Genomic DNA, 19,509 nt, shown 5'->3' on the forward strand with positions numbered 1-19,509 from the left:
CATGGGCTGCCACTCCTCCGCAGTCCCCCATTGAGTCACTCTCAATTTAACCTCTGGTTCTCACAGGGGTGCAGTTGAGGTGGGCAGCAATCTAAGGGCCAGCTGAATCCTGTAGCACTCAATGCAATGCAAGGGAAAATAAACTCCCCCAGGCAGGCTTTTTGGGAGTGTGTGTGAAAGCCGTGTGGCTGCGGGAGGAATCACTGAACTGGGGGGTGTTTATGAGTGGTTGGCAGGGCCGGCTCTACGGCAGCCGCAGGGAGCGCGTGGAGGGCAGTCAAGGCGGCTCGCAGGGGGATGAAGGGCGACGCCTGCCCGCTCCCTCTACCCATGGGCAGCCAGGAGCTGCAGCCCGCTTACAGCCGGGCAAGAGGGGCTCCCCCTCTGGCCTTGGGGTGCCTTTCCCGGCCGGGCAGGCGGAGCCTCTGGGGGCTGCAAGAGGTGGTGGCTCAGCCGCTCCTTTAAAGGTGGCTCAGCCGGGCCAGGCTCAGAGCGGCGCAGGAGGCGGAGGCCAGTGCAGGCGGCGGGGAGTGGCACGTCCCAGGGAGCCTGGCGGCACAGTGAGCAGCGGGGATCGCTAGTTCCTGCCCCCCCCAGGCCAGGGTCCGTGCCCCTGCAGGGCTGGGCTGGGACTGACAGAGCGCGGGAAGCCGGTCAGGGGCTCCGGAGCTGCTGACCGGGCTGCCAAAGCAAACAAACAAACAAAAAGAACCACGGCAGGGCGGCCGGACTGTGCCGCCCCAAGATTGGCCGGAATGCCACCCCTTACAATGTGCCGCCCCAGGCACGTGCTTTCTCTTCTGGTGCCTGGAGCCGGCCCTGGTGGGTGGAACTTGCTAGGCATTTACTGTCCTTTCCAGGCATAGCCAGGGCCCCCATCTGGCTCGCCCTGGTAAGGGCCAGCTGAGGTTGTGGATATGGTTTGAAAGGCTCTAAAGGGAAGGGAAAAACTTCTCCTCTTGGTGGCCTGAGAATTCAGGCTGCAATACTGAGCTTCACCCTAGCTTCTGGGAAAGGCCTGGAGTACCCCCAGGCACTGCAGAAACATGCTCCTTCAACTCCACCGCAGTTGGACACCACTTATGCTCCTTCAGCTCCAGGAACTAGTCCCAACAGCTGCAGCAGTAACCAGATTGGGGGGTGGGAGGGGCAGGGGCAGTCTGAGCCCAAGCCTAAACGCTGCTCCCTCCAAGAAAAGTCAGGCGCTGGGTGAGCAGCAAACACTGAAGGTGGATTTCTTTCAGGCTCTGGGTAGAGTGCGCCTTGCACTGCTGCAGGAGAGAGCACTCAATAAGGAGCAAAAGCTTCAAAGGTTCCCCAGATCCTGCATCCAAGTCAGCAAATTCACTTAAAGGCAAAAGCAGAGGCAGTGAGACACAGCTCCCACTTCCATGAACAGCTATCTAGGAGAAATAGCAACTCTCTAAGGTTTAGGGCCCGCATGCTTTACATAAGGACATTAGGCCTTTCTTCCTCCAGACTGCGAGGCTAGTAGGCAGGTCAGGAAGTTGCCCCTTCAGTCCTACGCACTTAAAGGGCCCTTCCTAGGAAAGGCCAAAGCCTGAAGAAAATAAGTAATGACAAGAAGGGTTCTAACGAGAGAACTTTGGAAGTTTGTGGGGCACGCAACAGGGGGAAAGTATCCCTACTTGAGCAGGGACGTGTACCCTGGATCCTCAGATTAAAAGTCTGGTGCTCTACCGACTGAGCTTGCCAGGTTCACAAGGAAAAGCAACACATTGGTGCAGAAGAGAAACTTCTCCTAGAACTGCTCGGACTCGTTGACTGAATGGAAACTAACATCAAATTCCCTACTGTCTGGCAGGTGAATCACTGACCCCAGCTGCCGAGGGATAAAGCCCAAGGAGTGGAGCAGCAAAATGCCCACTACAAAGTCCCACATGGGGCACCCACTTGAAATCCCTGTGTACCATAGTCCAGCTACATGATGCTGCTGCTGCAAGGAGACAGATGGCTGCAGTCCTGCAATCGCCACTGTGGTTACTGAAAGAGAGGCTGCTAAACACACTGTGGTTACTGAAACAGAGGCTGCTGCTATGTAGGATTTCCTCTTGGTTCCTCTGGTCGGAACCCCACCGCTCGCACCAGTCTGGAACTCTGCTCTGTTCTCCTGCCTTCCAGTTCAGCCGTCTCAGGGCCCTGACCTCTGACATCTGTCGCTCGAGCAGCTCACCCTGCTCGGTCACCTGCAAGTGGCCCCAGTCTCATGTCAGGTTCAAGGACACTGCGGGGCTGACCAACAGGTATGGTGCTCACCACTGCGTCAGTGCTCCCCCCATAAGGGGAGGTGGGTGAATGAGCCCAGACTGTTGCTCCCCATCCTCTGGGGTCCCAAAACTACCTGTACCCAAAAAGAGCTCAGTTCCCACAAGTGCCCCCAAGGTGGGGTGAGCGGCTCCTGGTGCTCCACTCCCCAACTTCACCAATTCCACTCTCTCCTCCCCCTGGTCCCCAATGCTGGGCTGGACCCAAGCCTCCCAGGAACTGGCAATGCACAAATACCTTCTGCCTGGGAAAGGCACAGGCCTCCCCCAGGCACTGCAGACACGTACTCCTCCTCCAACTCCACTCCTCTCGCACACCTGTCACACTCCTCCAGATCCCGGCCAGCAGCCCCAACACCTGCACCCCTCTCCAAGTGGGGGTGGGGCTAAGCCCCGCCCTCCTCACAGTTCCCTCAAAGGAAAGCCAAGCGCTGGGTGAGCATCAAACGTTGATAGTGAAATAATTTCAGGTCCAGAGGCCTTTCTTCCTCCAGCCTGCAGAGCCAGTGGGCATGTCAGGAAGTTGCCTCTTCAGTCCCATGCACTACAGGGCCCTTCTTAACAAAGGCCACGTACTGAAGAGAAAAAAGGGATATCAAGGCACACTCTGAAAAGACCCCTTTCAAAACTCCTGGAGCATAGCTTGCTGTCTGACCAGGAACTCGAACCCTAGACCCTCAGATGAAAGGTCTTAGGCTCAATGAGCTAGCCAGGCTCACAAGCAAGAGCAGCAAGATGGTGCAGAAGAGAAAGTAGTCAAGAAAAAGAGAGCGGGAAGCAATCCACTAAACATGCTGCTTTCTCTCTCTTCGCAGCCCTAGACCCGGCTTCCTTTCTTTCTGCTTTTTGTTTATTAAAATATCAGATCCAATAGAAAACCAATTATACAAAGCAAAATGAAATCACAGACAGTAATGAGATAGAACCACCCACTAAGGATAGGTGGCAAGCAAGGGATGCCAAGGTCCCACCGAGACTTGAATTTGAATTGCAAGATTCAAAGCCCTAAATGCTGGCCCTTACACCATGGAACTGACAAGAAACCCCTCAAACTCTTCCGTCAGGGAGGACATTCTCAGGACAATTTTTTGCATCTCTTCTTCAAGGGCTCTCTGGCCAGCCCTGCATTTGGTCAACAAGTCAGCACTAAGCGCTTTGCTCCAGGCCCAGAGGCCTTTCTTCCTCCAGACAGCAAGGCCAGTGGACATGTGAGGAGGATGCCCCTTCAGTCCCAAGCAGTAAAGGGCCCTTCTTAGGAAAGGCCAAGTCCTGAAAAGAAGAGTAACATGAAGCAGGACATGCCTTCTGAAGATCTTGGAGAATACCACACAGGAAGAAGCTCTATCTGCCTGACCAGGGACTTGACCTCGTTCATCCAGAAACAAGCCTAAGGCTAGCTGTAAATGATCCTGTCCAACTAAGTCTGGAACCGCCATCGTGGAGCCAGGAGTCCCAACATCTGCCGGGTAAAAAACCAAGCCACCAGAAAGTGGTCCGTAGTGTCAAGGGGTGCCAGAGCCTGACACAGTGCCCCAGGGCAATCTTTGCTCTGCACATGCCGACCCTGCGCATTTGCATGGATGGAAGTTTCCCATGAAAGAGGTGCCACCACACATGTCAGTACTTAAAGGGCACCCGTGCCATTTGCAAATACTTTAAAGCTCCTGTCAGTAAGTTCTGGGGACAGTTGGTCAGCTTCACAGGAAGCTCCCTAAAATTGGCCTGTATCACCCAGTGGTACATTGACCTCCGTATGGATGGGGCTAACGGGGGGGTCTCGCTGCTGTGGCCACCGCTGTTGTGAGGGCGGCCATTGTTGTGGCTGAAACCATCCTGCAAGCACCTTCCACCTAGCCACCCACAGAAAAGCCCATAGGACGTAAGGTGGGAATGGATGAACACTAGAGAGAGAGCAGGGGCCCCCTCCTATTCTCCTCCCCGTTCCGCCACCATCAGCTGGCCCAGATCAGCTCAAAACAAATATGGCCCGATCTGAAGAGTCAGTTGCGTTCTTTATGGTTGCCCCGTGTAGTGAGGCTGAGTGGTCTCCCTCCGACCAGGAGAGTGAGGGAGCATTACATGACCCTTGGAGGGTGGAGCCTAGATCACCCCGCCCCCTTCGCCGGAAGTACCGGGGCATGGCTGGAAGTATGAGAGGCCGGCCCTGCAGCCCAGTTGGGGGAGAGCCTGCAACGGAGGAGGACGCTTGGCCTGTTCTCCAGAGGCCCCGAGAGTAACCGGCGCTTGGCTGTTCCCGATCCCCAGACGTGGATGACGACTGGCCTGAAGTACCCACTGAAGTTTACCCCAAAGAGCCGGAAGAGGCCTGGAGCCCGCAGGTACCAAAACCCGGGAAGGCAGGAAGTAGCCTGGGACAGCCACGGAGCAGCCAGTTGCAGAGCCCGGCGTGACTCAGTCGGCGTGTTGCAGCTGGATCCCCGCTGACACAGGGCTGGGACGCGGTGGAGTAGGGTGGGCCTGCATCCCCCTGCCACCCCACCCCAGGTGGCTGACCCCCTACATGGTGCAAGGAGGCTTTAGCCCAGGTCAGGAGCTCCCTGACCACTCACCTTTAGAGACTGTTTGTTTATTGGTTGCCTGCACTCCGCCCAGGCCAAAGCCAGCCTTGAAAGACTGAGTGTTGGCTGGCTGCCTGAGCTCCGCCCAGGCCAAAGCCAGCCCTGAAAGACTGTTTGCTTGCTGGCACCCTGAGCGTACACAAGCCCAGGCCCAACTCACCTGGAGACTGTTTTGTTTACTGGCTGCCTGCGCTCTGCCCAGGACAAAGCCAGCCCTGAGAGACTGTGTGTTTGCTGGTTGCCAGAGTTCTGCCCAGGTCCCAGTCAGCCCTGATAGACTGTAGTTAAGGGCTGACTACCTGAGCTACCCCAGTCCAGGCTAAAGCCTAGTATTGACTATTTACTGCAAAAGCCCTATGGGAGAGAGGGGCCTTTGCCTGTCTTACAGACTCTGGTCCTGATCCCACAGGACTAGCCTGAGTGAGGGAGCATTACACGTGGTACCAGAAGTGGGGAGTCTTCCCACCCCTGAGATAAGGGGTCACGCCGACCGCCAAACCATATAGCACCCCTCCATCCTCCACCGCTATACAGAGGATGGAGGTTGAAAAGTTAATTAAGTGGCTAGCCGAGAGCAAGCAGCAGCAGCTGCTGCAACAATTCGGCAGTCAGTAGCAACAGCTGATCTGGGAGTTGGGGGCCCAATACCATGAGCAACAATAGCAATGCCTGCAGCAGCTCCTGGCCCTTTGACCTACTCCAGGAACACCCAACCCCAGCGGGGCTACAGGACCCCCTGACCGCGTGGTGCCTGTACGCCTAACCAAGATGGGGCCTGACGATGACCCCGAGGCCTTTTTAATGACTTTTGAGAGAGTCACCTCCGCTGCGAAGTGCCAGTGGCCCAATGGTCCATTTTGTTAGCACTGTACCTAACGGGCCCGGCCCAAGCTGCCTATAGGGTGCTTCCGGTGCCCGAAGCCCATGACTACGCACATCTGAAGGCCACAATTCTCAACGCCCTGGAGATCACCCCCGATACGTTCCAAAGGTGACATACCTGCCGGGAGACCGACCCAGGGTGGTAGCTCAGCAGGTGAGAGAGGCCTGCTGGCGGTGGCTACAACCTGAGCAGCATACGGGGGTGGAGGTAGCAGAACAAGTGGCGCTCAAACACTTTTTGCATATCCTTCCAGCACACGGGAGGACTTGGGTCATGCGCCAGGAGGACTTGGGTCATGCGCCACGGACCAGCTATGCTAAGCAAGGCTGATGGAGGAGTTTCTGGTGGCTGAGACCCCTGTAGAGCCAGAGCCCCATCCTCCGACTGCTGTCCCGGTCCAGTCTTGTGAAGAGAAGACCCAGGGCCAGAGGAGTGAGCCCTGACCTGGCCTAAGACACTCGGATGGCTGGAAAGAGCTGCAGGAGTAGCTGCAGGGGAGGACTCCTGTCTCATACTGAGAAAGAGGGACGATGGATGAGTTATCTTAAGTGCCTATACACAAATGCAAGAAGCCTGGGAAACAAGCAGGGAGAACTGGAAGTCCTGGCACAGTCAGGGAACTATGGTGCGATTGGAATAACAGAAACTTGGTGGGATAACTCACATGACTGGAGTACTGTCATGGATGGATATAAACTGTTCAGGAAGGACAGGCAGGGCAGAAAAGGTGGGGGAGTTGCGTTGTATGTAAGAGAGGAGTATGACTGCTCAGAGCTCTGGTATGAAACTGCAGAAAAACCTCAGAGTCTCTGGATAAACTTGAGAAGTGTGAGCAACAAGGGTGATGTCGTGGTCAGAGTCTGCTATAGACCACCAGCCCAGGGGGATGTTGTGGATGAGGCTTTCTTCCGGCAACTAACAGAAGTTGCTAGATCACAGGCCCTGGTTCTCATGGGAGAATTTAATCACCCTGATATCTGCTGGGAGAGCAATACAGCAGTGCACAGACAATCCAGGAAGTTTTTGGTGCAAGTGCTGGAGGAACCAACTAGGGGCAGAGCTCTTCTTGACCTGCTGCTCACAAACAGGGAAGAATTAGTAGGGGAATTAGTAGGGGAAGCAGAAGTGGATGGGAACCTGGGAGGCAGGGACCATACTGTTGCCGGCCTAGAGGGCCCGAGGGGGCAACAGGGGGTTCGTTGCCCAGTGTGCATTGCACCAATAGACACACCAGGGTGGAGAAGCAAACCAAGTTTATTCGAGATCTCAAAAAGGCACTCAGGAGACCAGCATGTCTCAAATCAGAAGCGCAACAAATACAAGCAAGTTTCCCATTTTATATTCCAAGCTGCTTGTGTAAGCCTTTGTTCTGTTTCCCCTCCACCCTTCCCTTCCCAACAGCAGTTACAGTAGGCACTACATTGTGGCATGTTAGAAAAGTTCTCATCCGCATGTTTATCTTTGGCCTTGCAGGCTTAGAGACATGTAGACTTCCCCCTCCCCTTCTCCCCCTTCCTTATCACTACTGCTTTTACTAGTTTGAGCAAAACTGCAGCTGTCTGCTAAAAAGCTGACTGTTACATATTCTGCTTTCAGGTTGTTAGCATTGAGGCTGGTTAAAGTTCACAAGATGGAGTTACTTTGGCTCACTTAGACCCAGAGCAGGGGGCTTTCATCGACACTTATGGCCTTCCACCCTCCCGAGTTACCTGGTAGCTATGCCTAGTGACACCAACAATGAGATGGTCGAGTTCAGGATCCTGACACAAAGAAGAAAGGAGAGCAGCAGAATACGGACCCTGGACTTCAGAGAAGCAGACTTTGACTCCCTCAGGGAACAGATGGGCAGGATCCCCTGGGAGAATAACATGAAGGGCAAAGGGGTCCAGGAGACCTGGCTGTATTTTAAAGAATTCTTATTGCGGTTGCAGGAACAAACCATCCTGATGTGTAGAAAGAATAGTAAATATGGCAGGTGACCAGCTTGGCTTAACAGTGAAATCCTTGCTGACCTTAAACGCAAAAAAGAAGCTTACACGAAGTGGAAGATTGGACAAATGACCAGGGAGGAGTATAAAAATATTGCTCAGGCATGCAAGAGTGAAATCAGGAAGGCCAAATCACACTTGGAGTTGCAGCTAGCAAGAGATGTTAAGAGTAACAAGAAGGGTTTCTTCAGGTATGTTAGCAACAAGAAGAAAGTCAAGGAAAGTGTGGGCCCCTTACTGAATGAGGGAGGCAACCTAGTGACCGAGGATGTGGAAAAAGCTAATGTACTCAATGCTTTTTTTGCCTCTGTCTTCACAAACAAGGTCAGCTCCCAGACTGCTGGACTGGGAAACACAGTATGGGGAGGAGGTGACCAGCCCTCCGTGGAGAAAGAAGTGGTTTGGGACTATTTAGAAAAACTGGATGAGCACAAATCCACGGGGCCGGATGCGCTGCATCCGAGGGTGCTAAAGGAATTGGCAGATGTGATTGTGGAGCCATTGGCCATCATCTTTGAAAACTCATGGCGATCGGGGGAGGTCCCGGATGACTGGAAAAAGGCTAATGTAGTGCCCATCTTTAAAAAAGGGAAGAAGGAGGATCCGGGGAACTACAGGCCAGTCAGCCTCACCTCAGTCCCTGGAAAAATCATGGAGCAGGTCCTCAAGGAATAAATTATGAAACACTTAGAGGAGAGGAAAGTGATCAGGAACAGTCAGCATGGATTCACCAAGGGCAAGTCGTGCCTGACTAACCTAATTGCCTTCTATGATGAGATAACTGGCTCTGTGGATGAGGGGAAAGCAGTGGATGTGTTATTCCTTGACTTTAGCAAAGCTTTTGATATGGTCTCCCACAGTATTCTTGCCGCCAAGTTAAAGAAGTATGGGCTGGATGAATGGACTGTAAGGTGGATAGAAAGCTGGCTAGATCGTCGGGCTCAACGGGTAGTGATCAATGGCTCCATGTCTAGTTGACAGCCGGTTTCAAGCGGAGTGCCCCAAGGGTCGGTCCTGGGGCCAGTTTTGTTTAATATCTTTATTAATGATCTGGAGGATGGTGTGGACTGCACTCTCAGCAAGTTTGCAGATGACACTAAACTGGGAGGCGTGGTAGATACACTGGAGGGTAGGGATCAGATACAGGAGGACCTAGACAAATTGGAGGATTGGGCCAAAAAAAACCTGATGAGGTTCAACAAGGACAAGTGCAGAGTCCTGCACTTAGGATGGAAGAATCCTATGCACTGCTACAGACTAGGGACCGAATGGCTAGGTAGCAGTTCTGCAGAAAAGGATCTAGGGGTCACAGTGGATATGAGTGGATATGAGAAGCTGGATATGAGTCAACAGTGTGCTCTTGTTGCCAAGAAGGCTAACGGCATTTTGGGCTGTATAAGTAGGGGCATTGCCAGCAGATTGAGGAACGTGATTGTTCCCCTTTATTCGACATTGGTGAGGCCTCATCTGGAGTACTGTGTCCTGTTCTGGGCCCCACACTAGAAGAAGGATGTGGAAAAATTGGAAAGAGTCCAGCGGAGGGCAACAAAAATGATTAGGGGTCTGGAGCACATGACTTATGAGGAGAGGCTGAGGGAACTGGGATTGTTTAGTCTCCAGAAGAGAAGAATGAGCAGGGATTTGATAGCTGCTTTCAACTACGTGAAGGGGGGTTCCAAAGAGGATGGCGCTTGGTTGTTCTCAGTGGTGGCAGATGACAGAACAAGGAGCAATGGTCTCAAGTTGCAGTGGGGGAGGTCTAGGTTGGATATTAGGAAACACAATTTCACTAGGAGGGTGGTGAAGCACTGGAATGCGTTACCTTGGGAGGTGGTGGAGTCTCCTTCCTTGGAGGTTTTTAAGGCGCGGCTTGACAAAGCCCTGGCTGGGATGATTTAGTTGGGAATTGGTCCTGCTTTGAGCAGAGGGTTGGACTAGATGACCTCCTGAGGTGCCTTCCAACCCTGATATTCTATGATTCTATGAAAGTCAGTCTGGCCTGACAAAGGCCCCAGAGAGAGCGGGGCCTACTGCTAGATACCCCCACTGAAAAGAGACCCCAGGTCTCAGAGGCGCCAGTCCCAGCACCTCCTGCGCTGGATCCGCCCTGACACCCTGGACTCGGCCCCTGCTTCACTTCTGGCCGCCTCGGCCACCTCCGTTGAGAGTGTCCAATGATGGACTGCAGTTTCGGGCAGGTCAGTTCAGGGGAGGCCCGGGCCCGTAAGCACCCCTCGGGTAAGCTGACTGTCCCCGTTACAGTGAATGGAGCAACCATCTCTGAGCTCATTGACTCGGGGTGTGGGCAGATGCTTGTCCGCCAGGGTCTCGCCCCCCTGCCCGAACCACCCCTAGAGGTCATTCAGCTCCAGTGTATCCATGAGGATGTGCACTTGTACCCCAAGACCCTGGTGACCCTGACTGTAAGAGGGGAAACCCGGACCCCAATGCTTGGGCTAGCCCCAAAGTTGGTGTACCCGGTCATCTTGGGCCGAGACTGGAAGGGCTTTGTGGGGCTCCTGCAAACAATGGCCGATAGGGCCTCCCCGGCCGAGGCCGCCCTTGAAGGTAAACCTTTAGAAGAAGCTGACCAAGCCCTGGAGGACCCCAACGAGGTGGACCAACCTGCTGGGCCCTCGAAATCTGGCATCTGGGAAGGAAGGGAACTTGGACTGAAAGAGACCCCCACATTGGGCACGGATTTCAGTCATGACCAACGGGAGGACCCCTCCCTGAGGTGGGCATACAAACAACTAGCGAGTGTTAATGGGACCCTGAACCTGCCCCACCAGGCCACCAAATACCACCATTTTGAGATGGTGGGGGATCGCCATTGGTCATCATCAACCGCGAGACCCAGACTGATGAAATTCGGACGCAGCTTGTGGTTCCTCGATGCCACCGATGGATGGTTCTATACCTGGCCCATGATGTCCCTGCCGCGGGCCACCCGGGCCATGAGAAATCACTAGCCCGGATCCTGGCCCGCTTCAATTGGCCAGGAGTACATAGGGAAGTCCGAGACTTTTGCGACTCTTGCCCAGACTGCCAACGAGCAGCCCCAAAGGGCAAACTGAAAGCACCTCTCGTCCCCTTGCCCATCGTGGGCACCCCATTTGAGAGGATCGCCATGGACCTCATGGGAGTGTCGCGGGATTCCAGTATATCTTGGTGGTCCTGGACTATGCAACCTCTGCCTAAGAGTGTCGCGGGATTCCAGTATATCTTAGTGGTCTTGGACTATGCAACCCAGTTCGCAGAAGCCATTCCCCTGCTAAGTGTTATGGCTCGGACGATCGCTGCCGAGCTCATGAAAATCTTCATCCGGGTTGGCCTCCCACAGGAACTCCTGACTGATCAAGGCACCTACTTTACTTCGAAGCTTCTACACCATGTCTGCGACCTCTTGGGGATAAAGAAATTACAAACGTCCATCTACCACCCTCAGATGGATGGGCTGGTGGAGCGCTTTAATCATACATTGAAGGACATGTTATGAAGGTTTTCCCCCAAAGTGATGCACCAGTGGGACCAGCTGATTCCACCCGTTACTGGCCCTCCAGGAAGTCCCTCAATCTTTGACTAAGTTCTCCCCCTTCAAGCTACTGTATGGCCGACAGCCGAAGGGGCTACTCGACCTCATGCGGGAGAACTGGGAGAAGACCCCATCCCCATCGCACAACCTCCTCCAGTATATCCTTCAGCTGCAGGAATGACTAACCTGGGTGGGCGACCTGGCAAGAGAAAATTTACAGAAAGCACAGAAAGACCAAGAATGAACCTACAATAAGGGGTCCTGTGGAAGACCTTTGCCCCAGGCGAGAGGGTATTGCTACTCCTCCTGTCAGAGGAGTCGAAGCTGCTAGCCCGTTGGCAGGGACCTTATGAGGTTATTCATCAAGTCGGGCCAGTCACCTATGAAGTGTCCCAACCTGACCGAAAGAAGAAAAAACAAATATATCACGTTAACTTGTTGAAGGCCTGGCGGGAGCAAAAGGCGCTCTTGATCACACCATAACCCCCTGAGCCCGACCTCAGACCTGAACTACCAGTTCCCACTGACCCAGAAGAGCCGCAGTTGGGAACCTTGACCGAGGAACAACTGAAGCAGGACAAGGGGCTGGTAAAGTCCTTCCCTAAGATGTTCATGGCGAGACCTGGACAAACCACCCTGGTGCAGCATAAGATATTAACCAACCCAAGGGAGGTCATACGAGAGACAACCAGGCCATTGCCATGCCGCATGTGGGAAAAGGAGGTCCAGACCATGCTGGAGTTGGAGGTAATTGAAAGGTCACATAGTGACTGGCACAGCCCCCCATCATCTTGGTCCCAAAACGAGACGGGACAGTCCGCTTCTGCATTGATTTTAGGAAAGTCAATAATATTTCAAAATTTGACGCTTATCCCATGCCGCAGATTGATGAGCTGCTGGACCACCTGGGAGACGCTCAGTACATCAATACCCTGGACCTTACAAAGGGGTACTGGCAAATCCCCTTAAGCCTGAGCGCTCTGGAGAAGACCGCTTTTGCTACCCCCACTGGGTTATATCAGTTTACCCGAATGCCTTTTGGCCTTCATGGGGCACCTGCTACCTTCCAGAGGCTAATGGATCGGGTCCTGCAGCCACACAAAGCCTATGCGGTGGCATACCTTGATGTTGTGGTGATCTACAGCCGCTGATGGGAGGACCACCTCAACCAGGTTGCCGCCATCCTATGGGCCCTGGGGGATGCTGGGCTGACTGCCAACTCCAAGAAATGCAAAATTGGCTGGCAAGAGACCACCTACTTGGGATATACCCTCGGGCGAGGGCAAGTATGACCTTTGGTGGGGAAGGTCCAGGCATTACAGGCTTATGAAGCCCCCACCACGAAGAGACAGGTTCGGCAATTCCTGGGGCTAGCGGGCTACTACCGCCGCTTTGTTCCCGGGTTCGCCTCAATCACGGCCCCACTGACAGAGCTCCTAAGGAAGGACAGCCCTCGGCATGTATGGTGTACAAACGAATGCCAACAGGCCTTCCAAACCCTCAAGGACCATCTTAGCGAAGAGCCGGTGCTCTTCAGCCCTGATTTTGACAGGGAGTTCCTGCTGCAGACTGACGCATCGGAGGTGGGCCTGGGGGCCGTCCTGCCACAAAAGGTCAATGAGGAAGAACACCCTATATTATATATCAGCCATAAACTGTTCCCCCAAGAGCGAAATTATGTGGTGGTCGAGAAGGAAGCACTAGCCATCAAGTGGGCAGTGGACACCTTAAGATATTATCTGGTAGGCGGCTCCTTCGTACTAGTGACTGACCATGCACCTCTGAAGTGGCTACAAAAGGCAAAGGAAACAAACCCCCGGATTAGGCGTTGGTACCTAACTCTACAGCCGTATTCCTTCATGGTTCGGCATCGAGCTGGTAAGGACCACATCAACGTAGACTTTTTCTCCCAGCTGGGGGAGAAGGAGGGTGCCATCTCCGCGTTCCTGGAGATGGACTTGAGGGTGTGTGTGTGTAGTGAGGCTGAGTGGCCTCCCTCCTGTGATTAATGTGCATAAGTCTTGTCAAGTAGTGTCAGGCTAAGCACTGTTAGGCCTCAATCTTCTGGCAACCTTCCGGAAGTTGTAAGAAGCGAGTACAGTTGAATCCTGCAAGCATAATCATAATCTAGCTAGGAAGCTTTATAGACTAAAAAGGAAACTCTGTAAAGATAGATGCAGACTTGTGGTTACTATGCGCTGCAATAAAATACCTCTTTAAGCTACTCGAGCATTTTTGAGTCTAGCAAATTGACCACAATTAGCTGCATAGAGAAGAGATGAGCTGAGCACAGGTGCACAGTTCATAAGTTCAAAACAACTGCAACTACCACACTGAAACATTTGGCCACCTTCATTGGTTGACCTGTTTTGAAACACGGCCAGCAAATACCGTATAAAAAGGTGCAAAGGGGTGTGTGTGTGTGTGTGTGTGTGTGTGTGTGTGTACACACACACGCCTAAAAGAGATCACTCTTTGTCAGGCTCACATACACCCCCGGAACAAAAGGGACTTGCACTTCACTGACTATCTGTGCCTGGCCAGTGCAGGAAGCGGTCAACTGAAGGTAATGTATCTTTGGAAGAACGCATGGTAAGGTTTTGGAGTGAAGAGGTCTGGTTGTGGTAAGGTTTTGGAGTGAAGAGGTCTGGTTGTGCTCGAGCTGGTTAATCTTAAATCTGTATTAATACTATAGTTTAATTATATTAGTAAATTGTTTAAGTTGTTTAAAAATAGTAGTAGTCAATGGTTAATCAATATATAGTAACTGTATATGTTTTGTGCCTTGCTGGAAGCAGGTACAGTGCTGGTGAAGTTAGTAATTGATAAATCATAATAGCTTTACAAGTGGCTGTGCCTGTCTTCAGTATAAGTTACCATCAAGTTTATTATAAAAGTCAATGAAAGTTTATAAGTTGTTATATAAGATTATAGGTAGGTTAAGGTTAGTAAAATATAGTTGATCAATGTATTAGTATTGCATATAGAACTGTATTTGTTGGGGGTGGTTACATTACATGTGAAGTTGCTAGGCAATCAGTAATAGTAGCGTTGCATGTATTTGTGACTATCTTCAATATTATTTACCTTTTATATGTGCACTTATAGGAATAGGTAGTTAATGCATAATATTACTTGTACTTGTGCTTGTCTCCAGTATAACTTGCCATTTGTATTAATCCTCACTCAGTGTTGGTCTTTAATTCTGTTTTTCTTACTCTGTGTTGCCTTTATAGTCGTAAGTCATTAAAAACCTATCTTGAGGAATAATTAGTTGTTTAGTTTCTCTTTTGCGGACGCTACTCAACCTCATTACATCTGTGGTGGGAAGTAGCAATCACCCAGAGCCCCCCAGGGCTCTGACATGTGCCTCCTCCTTCCATTAATCTCCCCACCTCCGACTGGGAGAGTGAGGGAGCATTACACGTCCCTTGGACGGCGGAACTTAGATCACCCCGCTCCCCTCGCCGGAAGTACCAGGGTGTGGCTGGAAGTATAAGAGGCCGGCCCTGCAGCCCAGTTGGGGGAGAGCCTGCAATGGAGGAGACGCTCGACCTGTTCTCCAGAGGCCCTGAGAGGAGCCGGCACCTGGCTGCTCCCAATCCCCAGATGTGGACGACGACTGGCCCGGAGAACCCACTGTAGTTTACCCCAAAGACCCGGAAGAGGCCTGGAGCCTGCAGGTACTAAACTCCGGGGAGGCAGGAAGTAGCCCAGGGGCAGCCACGGAGCAGCCGGCTGCAGAGCCCGGCATGGCTCAGTCGGTGTGTTGCGGCTGGCTCCCCGCCGACGCAGGGGCAGCCAATCCTGCCCCTGCCAGGGCCCTGGGCTGGGACATGGTGGAGTAGGATGGGCCTGCGTCCCGCTGCCACCCCACCCCGGGTGGCTGACCCCCTATACGGTGCAAGGAGGCTCTAGCCCAGGACAGGAGCTCCCTGACCACTCACCTTTAGAGACTGTGTGTTTGCTGGCCGCCTGAGCTCCGACCAGGCCAAAGCCAGCCCTGAAAGACTGTTTGCTTGCTAGCACCCTGAACCTACACAAGCCCAGGCCCAACTCACCTGGAGACTGTTTTGTTTACTAGCTGCCTGCGCTCTTCCCAGGCCAAAGCCAGCTCTGAGAGACTGTGTGTTTGCTGGCTGCTGAGTTCTGCCCAGACCCCAGCCAGCCCTGATAGACTGTAGTTAAGGGCTGACTAAGAGAACTACCCCAGTCCAGGTATTGACTATTTACCGCAAAAGCCTTAGGGGGGAGGGGGGACTTTTGCCTGTCTTACAGACTCTGGTCCTGACCCTACAGGACTAGCCTGAGTGGCCTCCCTCCAACCGGGAGAGTGAGGGAGCATTACACCCCACCATTCCCCTCGAGCCTGACCTGCCCTCCAACTCAGCCACCCACTGAAAATTGAAAAACAAAAAAGTAGAGCTGTAAAAGGCTTCAAAGTCCATCAGGCCCAACCCCCCTTCAGTTCCAGGTACTAAAGGGTCCTTCCTTGGAAAGGACAAGTCCTGAAAAGAAAAAAGTAATATCAAGGAGAGTCCTGAATAAATGATTTTTGAAGTTTTTGGTGGTGCTATTACAGGAAAGGTTTGCTATTACCTGTCCAGGGATTTGCATTCTGGACTCTCAGATTAAAAGCCTGGTGTTTTACCCAGAGCTAGCCCAGCAAACATTGAAGTGGAGTAAGTTGGTGCAGAAGAGAAAGTAGTGAAGAAAAAGAGCGGGAAACAGGAAAGAAAACCTGCTATTCTTGCTCTCTTTGCAGCCCTGTCCCTGGTTGCTCCTCCCTCCAGTGCCCTGAGACATTTTCCCACCACCATGCACAAGTCAACTCCATCCTCCCCAAACTCTAGAACATCCAGTTCATCAACCTGCCCACTCTTTCAGCTCTCCTCTTCAGCCTGGACTCATAGGGAGGCATATTAAGTGTCCCTCCCTCAGGCCTGCCCTTCAGCATTTCTGGCAAAAGAAGAACCCTGCAAAAGTGACTTTGGGCCAGTAGGTCAACCAATACAGCTGTCTGAAAGGCCAGGCTGCAACCCAGCTGCAGGACTCAGAAGAAATTGCACTGGCATCCCTTCCTACAGGGCTCTAGGAACATACAGCTTTCTGGATCAAATGTCCCCCTGTCGCTCAAATCACAACAGCTAGCGTAGAAAAGGCAGGCTCCCATGTCATTTTCGAGAGTAATACAATGCTACTGAGTTCCCATTTTTTCAATGCAGGATGGTGCTGCAACGTCCCAGACTTGATCTCAGATTGGAAGATTTAAAGTCCCGAATGTTCACTTTTACACCATAGGATAAGGGTCTGCTTATATCTGAGACTTTTGATGGTGAGGACTTTGTTGAGATAATTTTGTATTTGATTATCTCACTCCCTCTAGCTCCTAGCTCCCTATCTCTACATTGCAGAGTTCAGAACACAGAAGGTTCTGCTGTTCTTAAAATCCTGCTGTGACATTACACCCCATATTCTTCATGGAAATATGGTTATGATATGGATATGACATAACTAAGATATACTTTATGCAAGATGGCTCATGTGAGGTATCATGGAAAAGGTTATGATTTACTGAATGTGTTTATCCAATTTGTAAGCATGTATCATTTTTGTATCTGAAGCTAGGAATATTGACCATGTCTCTGTATTTTGAATGTGCTACGTTGGATGAGGCCAAACAATGTTAGTGGCTTATTGAAGAAATGCATACAAGCATAAGGATCATCCTAGGAACTGTGTGTAATAGAAACCTCTCAGAGATAGCTCTACACAATGGGAACTGTTTGACCCACGTCACAGCAAGAAAGCTTTTCAGCAAATGAGGGGAAGATATAAAAGAGGGACAATGACAACATGATGGGGCCTCACTCTCCCTCCAACAACACACCTGAAAACACCCGAGGAACAAAGACTGAACTGTGAGAAGTGATGATCCCAGGCTAAGATCTTTAGCCTGTGTATGAAAACCTGGAAAAGCCAAGGCAACCTGTGCCTTAAGAATCTGTCAGCCTGTTTATCACTCAGGGTGAGAATTTGCTAATTTGTATCCTATCTAGTGTGTTAAGCTCAGTTTGCGGCTTTTGTCTATTTTCTTAAATAATCTGCTTTGTTCTGTTTGCTATCTCTTGAACTACTTAAAATCTACCTTTTGTAGTTAATAAAAACTTATTTTTGATGATTAAACCCAGTTTATGTAATTTCTAACTGCGGGGGGCAAGATATCATGCACATCTCTCTTCACATTGAGGAAGAGGGCGGATTTTTATGAGCTTGCGCTGTGCAGATCTTTCTATACAGTGCAAGACAGTATTATTTTGGATTTATCTCCCTACAGGGGTGTGAACGTGAGTGCTGGGGGAGTCCTCTCACACAGAGGACTCCCTGAAATTCCTGAAATTTCAGAAGCACCAGAGCCTCTGTAACTCCCTCTAATTGCAAAAGCTCCAGAAACATCAAAAATACCCCAAATCCCAAAAGCTCTATGGATTCTGAAGGCTTTGCACCTGGCTTTATTCCTCCATACCCCTAGTGTAATGGGAAGGTAAGGAAGTTTTCCTTTCACTCCAATGGACCAAATGGCCATTCTTGGGAAACTGCAAGCCTTGAGGAGTAACCTAAAGTCAAATAGGTTCCTACTGGGATGGCTCAAGCTCCTTGTGAATGAAGCATATTAAAATACTAACTGTATGAGCAAGAACTTGAATCTTAATCCCTCAGATTAAAAGTCTGCTCCTCTAGCAACTGATCTACCCAGATTCATAAGAGAAGAAACCAAGAACATGTAGAAGAGAAACTAGGCAGGCAAAAGAAAGGGGGAAAACCAGAGGAAGGCTGCATCTTTCTCTGCACAGGCCTACCCTATGTCCACTCCTCTGTCTTCTCTCCAGTGCCCTGAGGCATTTTTGCAGCCCCACACACAAGTCAAGTCCACCCATCCCCAAACTCTAGAAGGCCCAGCTCATCAACCTGTGAAACTTTCGCAGCCCTGTTCTTCATCCCTGACCAAATGGGATGAGTATTAAACCTCCCTCCCTCAGACCCCCCCCCCCATCATTCCTGAGGAAAGACCAACACCAATGGCACCACTGCCAAAATGACTTTGGCCCAGTAGGTCAAACAATAGGGCTGCCTGCAAGGCCTGTCATCCAGCTGAGGTGCAGGGCTCAGCAGAAATCCAGCTCGTACCCCTTCCCACAGGAGTCTACTCATGGCCAACCTTTGGGAGCTATTGTTCCCTCTCATGCTTAAGTCTCAGTAGCTGACAGGCAAAACCCAGGCTTGTCCATCATTTGGGAGAGCATGATATAACCCCCTGAACTCTCATTCAAGGCAGATAGATACCACAGCATTCAACTGAGAAACACTCCAATCACATGTTTCCAAGCCCTGAGCACTGATCCTTATACTATGGGACCAGCATCTGCTATGCTTTACTCTGGAGACTTCTGATGGGGACACTTTCTTGGGATAAGTTTATTCCTTACTTTCTCAATGCCTCCATCTCCTATCTCCCTGCCTCTCTGTTTCCTGAAGGGCTCGGCACACACTGCTTTGTAACACTCACAGAGGTATTTTTTTCTCCAGATTCCTACAGTTATGGGAAAATAAGTAAGTTGTCCCTTGAGTCCTGTGGACCAAAGATCCCATCCTAGGATTCTAGATGGCTTTAGGAGAAACTTAAACTCAAGAAGGATTCTCCAGGGATGCCTTTAGCTCCTTGTGCACAAAGCACATTGAAAAAAATCGCAGAGCTTGAATCCCAGACCTTCAGATTAATGTTTTGGGTTCAACCAATTGAACTGCCCAGATTTATGAAGAAGGGAAACAAATGGGTGTGGAATAGAAGCTAGGCATTCAAAAGTGCAGGAAAATCCGCAGGACGCGTGCATCTTTTTTGACACAGCCCTAGCCCACATGTTGTCCTCCCTTTTCCCTCCAGCATCCTGAGGCCTTTTTGCAGCCATACACACAAGTGAAGTCTTCCCCCACTACCCTCTAGCAGCCCCAAGTCATCAATATGGGTAGTCTTGCAGTCCTGCTCTTTACCCCTGCCAAATTGGTCTGTGCAGTAAGTCTCCCTCTCTGATGGCCCCACTGAAGCATTTTAGCTCAAAGCATAAAACTGCAGGTGGGAACACATAGTTGGGCCTGGAGATCAACCACTGCAGGCAGCCAGTCCAGCTGCAGGCCGCCACTCAAATGCAGCTCTCCCATTCTGATTCTGGTATCAAACAGA

The sequence above is a fragment of the Chrysemys picta genome, chromosome 16 (assembly GCF_011386835.1).
Source record: "Chrysemys picta bellii isolate R12L10 chromosome 16, ASM1138683v2, whole genome shotgun sequence".
Lineage (NCBI taxonomy): Eukaryota > Metazoa > Chordata > Testudines > Emydidae > Chrysemys > Chrysemys picta.